General features: G+C 43.2%; 1 protein-coding gene across 1 annotated transcript in view; it reads right to left on the reverse strand.

The window, feature by feature from the left end:
- LOC119545445 (zinc finger protein 596-like) overlaps positions 1 to 7,738 on the reverse strand; it is a 73,259-nt gene extending 65,521 nt beyond the window's left edge. Inside the window, exon 1 of the mRNA XM_037850946.1 lies at positions 7,553 to 7,738. The gene's annotated coding sequence lies outside the window, so the exon portion shown is untranslated. The remainder of the gene's footprint in view (positions 1 to 7,552) is intronic.
- Positions 7,739 to 9,230: the final 1,492 nt, after the last annotated feature.

Here is a 9,230-nt window from a genome sequence, read left to right on the forward strand (position 1 = left end):
ACAGGACTTCCAAGAGCTATGAGATAAGATTAACCATTAGGGAAATGCAGATGAAAACCAAAATGAGACAGCACTTCACACTATAAGTTTCTCTTTAATGGAAAATAATGTGCAATTGGGATCCCACAAGGAGAAGAGCAAGAACAGAGCAGAATCAATATTTGGAGAAGGCTTAGAAATTTCCAAAAGTAACAAAATACATCAAACTACAGATTAAAGAAACTCAGACTCACCAAGTGGGATAAACCTCAAATGCACAGACACACACACACACATACACCTATACACACCTAAACATGCCTTCAAACTGCTGACAACATGACATACAGGGGAACAAGGGTAAGGATTACAGTAGACTCTTGTCAGAAACTATGCAATTTAGATGACACTCTTTCAAGTGATTAAAGGAAAACCACTTTAACCTAGCAAAAAAAATCTTTCAAAAATATAGGAAAAATGAAGACTTTTCAGAAAAGCAAAACCATTTAATAAAGCAAGGTTAGATAAAACCCTGCAGATTCACACAAGACATGTTGAAGTAATTCTACAGGCAAAGGAATTACACCAGTCCAAAAATTGGATACACATAAGAAACGAAGAGCACAGGAAATGATGAAAATGAAGGTGAACATACAACTCACACTTAATCCTTTTTAACCACACTAAAAGATAATCAATTGTATAAAGAAAACCATGGCAGTTCATTGTGCATTATGGCATAAGTAAAAGTCAAAAATATAACAGTAAGAGCACAAAGGATGGGAGTGAGTACTTGGATGCACACTGTAAGACTCTTACACTACACATGGATTGGTACAATGTTCTTTGAAGGTAGAATAGATGTGTATTGTAAACCCTCAGGTAGCCACTATAAAATGAAAAGTTAAATAGCGGTAAATGGGCAGAGTCAATATGCAGATTGGGTGGCCTGAACACAGCATCTGGCACAAATGCCCAATAAACAGAAACAGGGCTCTATGTCCTGTTTTCTGCCCCACATCTGACTTAGAACCAGAGGGAAAGAGGGATTACAGCCAGTGAAGGGGCAGTATTCCATGAAGGACAGAGGGTTTGAGTGCAGCACTGCTGCTCTGCTCCCTTGGAGCCTGAGCCAAAATGAAAACTCAGTAGTGCTGATCCTGTTTATAGTTAGCATTTTGATATTTTTTCATCATGGATTTTTAGCATTAAGTTCAGTTTCTTAAATGCTGCATCAAAATATTACTTATCTTGATTACTGAGTTTTTAATGCCTCTCTCACCTCACCCTAGTCCCAGCACAGTTGGGGAGAAAATCATCCAGGGAAACCTGGTCTGAGCCTTGGGGACCCAGGCTGCAGGGAGTGTGGGCTCCCACCTGCTGTGTCATTTCTCTGAGGGGTGAGGCTGGATCCCAGGGTTTTGGAGGAGGAATTTCTAGGGGAGCCTGGACCCTAACCCAAGGGAGAGGCATTATGGGCCCTGGTCTCCTCAAAAGAATGTGTCTTCAACTGGAGGCACAGACTTATCTGACACTCTCAGCAGGGTTGTAATTCTGAATTGCTTCTGCTACAGCAAGAAAAAGGGCTATTCCTGACTACCTCTGTTTCAGTGTGTTGTGGCTACTCTTTTTCTATTCCCTGTTCCCACCCCTCTCTGCCTTCTATAGACACTCTCTGGTCCTGAAGAAAGGACTGACTGAACCACTCTTGCAAGCTCCCATTTATGTCTCCTCTGTCCCTCATGGGATACTACCCAGGACATTAGCCACTCCTTTCCTGTGAGGTATCTGCTGTACCTAGAGCCACCCAAAGCCTGGCTCCTAGGGATCCTGTTCCAGAAAAGCGTCCAGGGGGACTGGTTCCCAACACCTGTGAGCTCTCCTAATATGCAAATAGATATTAGAGAAATCTCCCCAAGAGGCACTAACCCGGGGGCCATTGAGAAGCCCTTGTTGTGGGCAGCTGGGTCCGGGGCTTCCTCAGGGGAGCCCCTGTGAACTGAATTCTGTGGAGTAGAGAGGGGGATCATTAGAAGGCAGGTCTAAATGTTTTTGCAAACTCCTGCAGATCAGGAGTTTTAAAAAACTGTGTTCTGCTAAATATGGTGGAAAGTGCAGGAATTGCCAGATAGTTTCTATAGATGAAAATGAATACAGGGGCACTCCCCCTACCAGATGTGAATGTATTAATAAAACAATAACAACCATCACCTCAAATGTCTCAAACCAGTGAGACAGATCTTATTTTCCCCAGCTTGCAGAAGACAGAAGGTACACAGAGGATCAGTAAATTGCCCAAGGACACACAGCTATTAAGTAACTGACATAAGAATCAACCCCAGATCTAGTCTGGCTTCAAGTGAGAATAGGAAATTCAGAAGTAGGCAGATATGCTTAAGATGTGCTAAAAATGGTCTTTCACCTTACAGAGCCTGGAGAAGAAGGAGGAAGACCCTATGTTTACAATGAGTATTGGTTAAACACATGTGGGCACTACCTTTTGCTGGTATACCAAGCTCCATTAGATATGAAGGTTATACAGCATGTCCTGCTTGCTTTAAAATACTTAAAATTAGACTTCTGAGAAAATGGGAGATTGGGTGAGGCAGAGTGGGCTGCTCCTCATTGATGAAAACTAGAGAGGGACCAAAGGATGTCTGGGACCATGGATTCAGGGTGTGACCAGCCATAGAGGGGACCCTACAGTGCATGGTAGGGACAAGGACAAAAATGCAGAGGAATTGTGTCTCAAGGGACAGGGTGAATTTGTTCAGCCAGTACTGCCTCCAGGGCCAGCAGTGGTGATGGAGCCACCAGTCAAGGGAATGAGCAGTGGCTCTCCACTCCCATGTACCCACATTAACAATTAACAGGTGAGATAATCCCCCACAGTCACATGGCCAGGAGCTCCCATGAGGGCCCCCAGGGAAACAGCAGATGAGCATTGACCTCATTTACTCTCTCCCACACAGGAGTTCAGGGGGTGCAAAGGCAAGAAGCAGGCACAGGAAAGGGTGCCACATAGATGCTTCAGGAGCCCCTCCCATACCCCAGAGACTCACAGGCACACAGCAGGTAGGGGGGCACATCTCCACTGGGACAGAAAAGTCTCCTTAACAATTGGGGCTGGAATAACTGGAAATCTATATCCAAAAGAAAGAAAGAGGAAGCCTACCTCACACCATATAGAAAAATTAAGTCAAAGTGGATCAAAGACCTCAATATAAGTTATAGCACAATCAAGCTCATAGAAGATGAAATAAGGAAACATGTTCAAGACCTAGTAATAGGCGGTAGCTAGTTAGACCTTATATCCAAAGCACAACAAAAGAAACAACAGATACATGGGAACTCCTCAAAATCAAAAGCTTCTGTGCTTCAATAGACTTTACCAAAAAGGTGAAGAGGCAACCAAGTCAATGGGAGAAAATATTTGGAAACCATGTATCTGTTAAGAGACTGACATCCTGCACATATAAAGAAATCCTAAAACTCAACAATAGTACAAACAACCCAATTTTAACAAGGACAAAAGGTATGAAAAGATATTTTTCTGAAGAGGAAATACAAATGGCTAAAAAACACATGAAAAATTTTCAGCTTCACTAGCTATTAGAGAAATTCAAATCAAAAGCACAATGAAATACCATCTCACACCAGTAAGAATGGCTGCCATTAAACAAATAGGAAACAACAAATGCTAGAGAGGATATGGAGAAATTAGAACTCATTAATTGCTGGTGGGACTGTATATGGTGCAGCCACCATGGAAGTCAGTTTGGCAGTTTCTCAGAAAGCTAGATATTGATTTACACTACAGTCTAGCAATTCCACTTCTTGATATACAGCCAGAGGGTCTCAAAGCAGTTACATAAACAGACATTTGGACACCAATGTTCATAGCAGCATTGTTCACAATTGCAAACTGGTGGAAACAATCCAAGTGTCCATGAACAGATGGGTAGATAAACAAAATATGATATAAGCATATGATGGAAAACTGTGCAGCAGTAAGAAGGAACAAGATCCTGAAACAGATGGCAACATGTATGAACCTTAAAGATATAATGCTGAGTGAAATAAGTCAGACACAAAAGGAGAGAGATTGTAAGTTACCACTACTATGAACTCCCTGAACAATGTCAAATCAAGGCCTTGTAATGTAGAATATTGGGGACGTAGAGAGAGACAGAAGCTAGTAAATGGGGAGTAATAACTTAATAGGTTCACATATGTTAGTGAGGGTAAATTTAAAGGTATGGGAATGCATAGGGATGATAATTGTTAATGGGATTATAAGTATCAGAGCTGCATTAAAGGTGAACAGGATTGAAAGGGATTGTTTGAAGGCATGTATCCCACAGATCAGCACTACAAATATAGATAGATGCTTGCATAATATATTTCTAAGCTATGACACAGGTACAGAGAGTTGACAACAGAGTGGTATATGGGAAAAATGTAATTATTGCATTCTAGGAACTTAATTAATAGGAAAACTTAACTAGTATCACACAAATACTAGGGATAAATAATTGAGGGCTAAAAAGTCATATGGGATGTTTTGGGTAATGAGAATTGTTTAAAATGGTGAGTGATGAGGATTGTACAACTAAGGGATGATAATGTGAGATTTTGATGGATTATCATGGGCAGAACATATGCCATGTGAAATGAGGTACCCCCTACTTTATAAATCAAGCCCTCAATTTTGAGGGTTGCTCTTCTGAAACTTATGGTTGTAAAGGAGATGCTAAGCCTACCTATAATTATGCCTATGAGCCACCTCCAGAGAAACTCTTTTGTTGCTCAAATGTAGACATTCTCTCTCTAAACCCTACTCTGCAAATAAATTCATCACCCTCCCCCTGACATGGGACAGGATCCCTGAGGTGAGTGAGTCTCCCTGGAGATATGGGACACAGAATCTGGAAATGAACCTGACCCTGGCATCAAGGGCTTGAGAATCCTTTTGACCAAAATAGGGAAAAGAAAGGCAACAAATAAGGCTTCCATGGCTAAGAGATTTCAATCATAGTCAAGAGTCTGTCCTGGAGGTTACTCCTATGCAAGATTCAGCTAGATATCCCAAGTGGCCACAGTATGGTAAGCCCAAGTCAACAGCAGTCCCCAAAACCCTAAAGAATACATGGGTCCCTATCTGAGACTATAAAAGTTTCACTAAGTTTATTCTTTGGAAACTTAAAACATTCAGACAACTCCTGTTCCAGCTAATTCCCCAAACCTAGAGGCAACATTCTCTTTGAGAACATCAACCAGTTGTGTTCCCTTTTCCCATAATATCAACACTCATTTCAACATGAAGAAGATAGGGTGTCACTGCTTAGACATCCCTAAAGATTGGGGAAATGATTAAACTAGAGGAAGAGGTAGCAATAGACAAGAGGGAATTTAAGAGAGGATTATGAATATTGAATCTATATAATTTTCTTTTTCTTAGTTGCTAGTGCATTAGAATAGCTAGAAGGAAAAACTGAAATGGTGTAACTGTAACCCATAACATTTTTGAAATTTGCTATATAGCTACTTGTATTATAATTTGAAAGTTATCACCTTTTTGTATATATGTAATATTTCACAATAAGGAAATAACTGAAACCATGGTACTGTAACCCATAACATTCTTGGAAATTTCCTATATTTATACTCATTAAATTGCAATTTATACTTGTTAAATTGCATTTTGAAAGTTTTCACCTTTTTGCATAGTTATATTTCACAATAAGTAAATAGCTGAAATTGTGGAACCATAACTCATAACATTCTTTGAAATTTGCTTTCTAACTACTTGATAAATTGTGCTTGGAAAGTAATCACTCCTCTGTAAATATGTTATATTCTACAATAAAAATATACTTACTATTTAAAGACTGAAGTGCTGAAGTTAAGAGTCTGGGCTTTAGAGTCTGACAGTCGTGGGTTCAAAATCTGAGTTGCCACTTACTGGCAGGGGTCTTTTGGAAGTGTTTTAGAATTCACTGGACCTGTTTCCTGATTGTAAAAAGGCAACAGCAAGCCCAGCTCAAAGGGACAACTAAGGCACCGTTTGCAAAATGAAACAACTTACCTGGGACTTACTGAATGTACAGCAACACAAAAAAGTAACTGATTTTAAAACAATGAAAATTTAGAATCATAGAATTTGTATAATTACTTTAAGATTTAATTTAATAGTACATCATACTTTACTTGATATTTTTGACAGGTTACATTGCATATTATAATTTATTAGTGTTTTGTGGGTAATCAGGAATATATTCACTGGGCATCCAGTGAGTCATAGAGAAAGGACCCGTGGCTGATTCCCAAAAATATCTCACTGTAAGTGGCAGATTTGCTGCAGCAAAAGAGATGCTCAAATGCAGACTTAAATTCTCTAACTTCCATCCATTTCCCCTCATCCCAATTGCTCCAGCCTCAGTAGGCTTGGTCACAATCTCACCAACCCAACCCTATTAACACCTCTGTATTGTCTTTCCACTCTTTAAAAATAGAAAACCATGAGATTATCACTTTATAAAAATTAGAAAATATGGATAAACACAAAGGAGAAAATTAATAGGCCTTAGTATTTTATCTATCCCTCAATGTATCAGGGACATCCTTCAGGCCTGTGAATGAGCATCCAACCCACTCTTCCCACAGTCACGGTTTATTTGGCAAATCTTCCACCAGTCCCATGGAGTGTTTCAAGATTTTCCTTGAACTAATGAAATGTTTATCTTCCCACCTATTTCTTTGGAATAAGTAAAGCCACAAAGTCCGAATTCTTTCTTTCCAGGTAGCCCTTGACCACCCTTTAGAAGTCAATGCAAAGTCTCCATCTCTCACCTTGAGAACTTCTTCCCTGCTTCCTGTGGCTGACAACTAGCCTTTGATTTGCTCCCCAAAACTGCAAGTTCCACAAGAAGAAAGGCTGGTATTCACTGCAAGGCTCACCATTCAGGTAGTCACTAGAAGTGTCTCAATCCAGGATTTAAGCAGCTTGTTAAAGGCCCAATAATTATTTCATCCTGGTCATGGAGAACCGTGAACATACCTACAGGATCTTCAAGCCTCAATCCCTTTCTCTCAACTGCGCAGCTTTGCCAGCAGACCCAGGGTGACAGTGAGGTCAGGCCTGCAGGGGGCCAGGGCCAAGGTCAAAAGCTCTAAGGACCGCCCTGCAGTTCTCCTGATCAGGAAGTCACCCCCACCTGGCAACCTCCAATTCCTTGTTCAGGGAACCCTGGGGTGGAAGAACAAACATCCCCAGAAGGGCCTCTCCTCAGACCAGTCCCACCCCAACTTGGAGGCCTGGGTTTAAGAGGTGTTGCCCCCTCCAACAAGGTCCTGGAAGCCAGAGGTGGGGGCGGGAGTAGAAAGCAGTGGGTGTCAGGGGCTACGGTCAGAGGATTACGTACCCCAGGCCCCTCTGCAACCAGCATCTCCAGAGCCAGCCTTGGCTCCCAGCGTAACTTGGGGCCAAGGTAGTGGGGTTGTCAAAGGCTCATCACGTCCCCGACCCACCGGCAGCTGGGATAGGGGTTCCGGCGCTCCCCGCCCTCCTTACCGCTGGCTAGGATGTGGGCACTTCTGCTTACTGAGGGCGCCAAGAACGTAGCTTCCACCCGCAGGATCCTGACCTCGGAGGACTCAGGGGTTCCCAGGGTGGGGATGCAGAGAGGGCGCAGGGTCCAGGGGCTCCAGTGGGAAGCGGCCGATCCCTTCCAGACTGAAACCCAACTCCACAAGCTCTGCAAACTGCCAAGCCCACCCCTCGCTCCCCCGCCCCTCCCAGCACCGGAAGCCCTGAGACCCGAGCCGAGGAGTGGGGCCGACCCTCTCCCGCGGGCTTGGAGCGCAGGCGCAGCCCACACTGTAGGGCCTGCGATCCCGTGGCCCCGCCCCTGCCACTACGTTGGCGCCCAGGCCTCCACCGATGGCAGCAAAGTTCCCTAGGCTGCGGAAATGGCGGTGGGGAGTAGCCAGGCGCTGGAGACCCCAGTGAGTCCGGACACGGGGGGCTGTGTGAGCGTGTGGGGTGGTGGTGGCCATCACAGCATCCAGAGGTAGGAGCGCCCAGGCCCGGTGCAGCAGGGCTGAGCTGCGGGCGAGCCCCACAGGTATTGCTGCCAGGTGGGTGGGGGTCCTCTCCCCACACACTCACAGCAAGTTTCCTTTACTCTATCTCTGCCATAAATACCCAAGTCAAAACCAGAGCAACCCCAGATGAATCCATTTCTGATCTTAAATTCCGGGTTTGTGATGAGACTGCCCATGCGCAGTGTAGGCCTGGCCTCCAGCTTTGTATCCTCATCCCCCCTCTAGCTGCTCCCAAATGTCTGGTGGGGAGGAGTCTGTGCTGAAGGAAGCAGGGTCCTGAGGAACCCTCCCTGCAGTGGAAGGCCCTGGAAGCTTTGCTCCTTTGAGGAGGGGACCTGGGGTCTTTGGCTCCTTATCTGAAGTCTAGAGCCTCCTGCAGTCAGTGGGATACTGTTACTAGACAAAGGCAATGGATTCTTTTACCCTATGTGCTCAAATGACCAATTCCTGAGACACCAGGGTTCCAAAGAGAGAAAGACTTTTATTGCTAGGCAGGAAGCAGGAGAACAGATGGCCTGTCGGTCCAAAATCTTTATCCCCAAACTGCAGTAATTCTGATAGTTTTAAAGAATCAAAAGATGGGCAGGTTTTAGAATAATGAGTATAGTGGCCCCCAGATTATTTAATTAGAGGTGATCTAATTATTAAGCTTACACAGAATTGATTACATGTTTAGTCACAGAACATATGTAAGAAAATGGCAGGCTTAATATGATGATGGGTGTGATTTTTAGTATTATAATGAGGTATAGGTGACTTGTAGGTTAAAGTCTAAGCTACTGTGCATGTCAGGTGGGCCCATTTTGGTTAGATCCAGCTTCCATTACCAAGATAACTTTGGACTTGTTGTGGGTTAGTTCTTGCTGACCCAAGACCCTTCATTAACAAACACTAGGGGCTGTCTTTTGTGGTCATAAGACTTTGGAGTAAAAAAAAACTGTATAAATGAGTGGAAGTGAAAGTTAGTCACAAGGTTTTTAGAATCATAAGGGCACAAGATAAGGGCTATACAATCATTATCAGAGATCAAGGCAACTGGATTACAATTCAGGTTTCAGGTATTTCCTTCTGTCTACTCTAATATACCAGAAAGTAAAAAGCAATATCTATGTAATGATTCAGTAATTATCAGTCCTTAAATCTTA

The sequence above is a fragment of the Choloepus didactylus genome, chromosome 10 (assembly GCF_015220235.1).
Source record: "Choloepus didactylus isolate mChoDid1 chromosome 10, mChoDid1.pri, whole genome shotgun sequence".
Taxonomy (NCBI): domain Eukaryota; kingdom Metazoa; phylum Chordata; class Mammalia; order Pilosa; family Megalonychidae; genus Choloepus; species Choloepus didactylus.